The sequence below is a fragment of the Zingiber officinale genome, chromosome 5B (assembly GCF_018446385.1).
Source record: "Zingiber officinale cultivar Zhangliang chromosome 5B, Zo_v1.1, whole genome shotgun sequence".
Classification (NCBI taxonomy): Eukaryota; Viridiplantae; Streptophyta; class Magnoliopsida; order Zingiberales; family Zingiberaceae; genus Zingiber; species Zingiber officinale.
In genome coordinates this window covers 71,645,511-71,647,682 of record NC_055995.1, presented here as the reverse complement: position 1 = coordinate 71,647,682, position 2,172 = coordinate 71,645,511, and the positions used below count along the sequence as shown (strand labels likewise).

The 2,172-nt window shown below is 40.3% G+C and overlaps 1 long non-coding RNA gene across 1 annotated transcript; it reads left to right on the top strand.

Moving 5' to 3' along the window:
* Positions 1-765: 765 nt before the first annotated feature.
* On the top strand, positions 766-1,599 carry LOC121987477. The gene is made up of 3 exons (XR_006113614.1): positions 766-865; positions 946-1,063; positions 1,572-1,599. It is a non-coding gene; the product is annotated as an uncharacterized LOC121987477 (long non-coding RNA).
* The last annotated feature ends 573 nt before the right edge of the window (positions 1,600-2,172 follow it).

Here is a 2,172-nt window from a genome sequence, read left to right as displayed (position 1 = left end):
ATAATTTATCAAGCTGCGTAACAACAAACTTAAGGAAGTAAGCCCATAAGGCAAGTAAACATGCGCAAGTACCACCGATACGTGATATCGAAGCGAGGAGAAGTCATCGCCAAGATTACATCAGCCAGAAGGCCATATCCTTTCACTAAGGCCCTAAGAAAAGCTTTCGATCGATATGTGGATGAGAATGAGAATCTATGTAAGATACAGCTTTGAGATCTCGAAAATTTAAATAATAGGGTTATTTGAGAAATAGCCTTATAAAATTTTTCCAAATTTTTAGAAATTTTTCGGGAATTTTTCGGAGCTCGCACGGAATTTATGGGTTCTGATTAAGCCTGCTTGGGATACCCGCTTAAGTGAGGAAATGTTTATTATATAAATTCTTTTCTTTTTTTATTTCCTTCTTCCCCCGCCCAAAACGTCGATTCCTTCTCGACCCTTCTTCTCGATCTCTCTCTCCACCGACCCGTGCACTAATCTCCAAGCGCCGGAGGTTTCCTCTCTCCTCTGTCCCTGGCCAAGCGCCGGCCCTCCCTCCCACTCTCATGTCTCTGCCCTAGATCACCGACGCACCAGTTCTTGGCGATCGGCGATTCTTTCCCCGTCTCTTGGTGTTGCCGGCGAGGAATGGATCTTGGAGCTTTGAAGGGGTTAAAGCTAAGTCGATTCTTTGGTATCCTTCGACTCTCTGATTTGTGCCTTAGTTCGAATCTTCTTTTCCGATTCTTGCTCTCTTCCTCATTGATGGTTGGCGATCTCGGGTTAGGTCGTAGATCCCTTTCTTCTTGTTGATTGAGGGGCAGAGGAATTCCGGGAACATTGAATCGAATCGGGCGACACCTCCTGGAGACAATCGGTTGAGGTAAGATTAGGGTGTTGTTTGATCTATGGTTTCCATGGTGTGATCTACTTTAATTCATTGCTTCGTCCGATTTATTCCAGTGAGGACCTGCTCTGTGGATTTCAAATTGAATGCTGTGAGTTCTTGATTCCAGCAATTTCTTGGTCTCGGCAGCAACAATCCTCTTGTCCCAATAGCCACAGTAGCTGTGGAATTGAGGTATGGTTTTTGATCTTGCTGTAGGTTAGTTAATTTAGGTTTATGATATGAATTAGAGTAATTGATCCATGTGGTAGATCATATTTAGATTTACGGTTATGAAAGGTGTTTATGTGTATGTTTGATTGGAGGTTGTAATTAGATTTAGATGGTGATTAGTATGATGGTTAGTGTATCGTTAGTTGATACATGATGTGTAGATTTGAATTAGGAGTAATTGGATTACTAGTTGTTGATTATGATTAGATTTATTTACGTAGATTTAATCTAATGGAATAATTAGGGTTAAGCAATTAACCCTAGTTAACTATTGGATCTAATCTAAGTTTGGATTTCTAATCAAATTGGTGATTAGGGATTAGGTAACTAACCCTAGTCGACCCTTAGGTTTAGTTAAGTAGGTTGTGGTTATGTTGATTAGGGTTTTGCCCTAATTTGATTTTAGGGATTTTATTTGGCTATTCTTGGGATTTAGCTAAATAAAATATATATATGTTGTTTGACGCAGGACTCTGATTCGAGACGGGCGTCTCGACTTCGGATTTGGATTGACTGTACCTTCTATTTGACTTATCTTTTGATAATGTCTTATGATATGTGTAGCTTATATATATTTACTAGTGGTAGATAGTAGATTATTTCTTCCCTGGTCTTAGCTAGTTGATACCTATCGCATGCTTCATCTGCTAGTTGCTTTACTTTAGGATTAGATATTTTATCTCTTGCTATGTGTATCTATGTTCATAGAGATGCATATCTATAGTGCTCTACTCTACTGGATTAGTTGCTTTACATGTGTGATACATGCTCTTGGATTCATGATACTTACATCATTGTTATATGTGATGTCTTTGGATTTATGTTGTTTATATCATGGTTATATATATGCGCTTACCTTTTGACACACACATATATGGAGGCTATATACATCTTTGTAGCCGCATGCACCATATTGCATGATTGCATCTTTGGGCGGTTTGGGCGATTATTGTTGAAAGCTGCGGCCGGCATGGACGCGCACACAAGTGTTCAGCGTGGTGTGGCATGCTGCCGTGGTGTGTAGGGTGATTGCCGTAGTGCCCATTAGTGGCAGCTAGGCGCCATGGGTA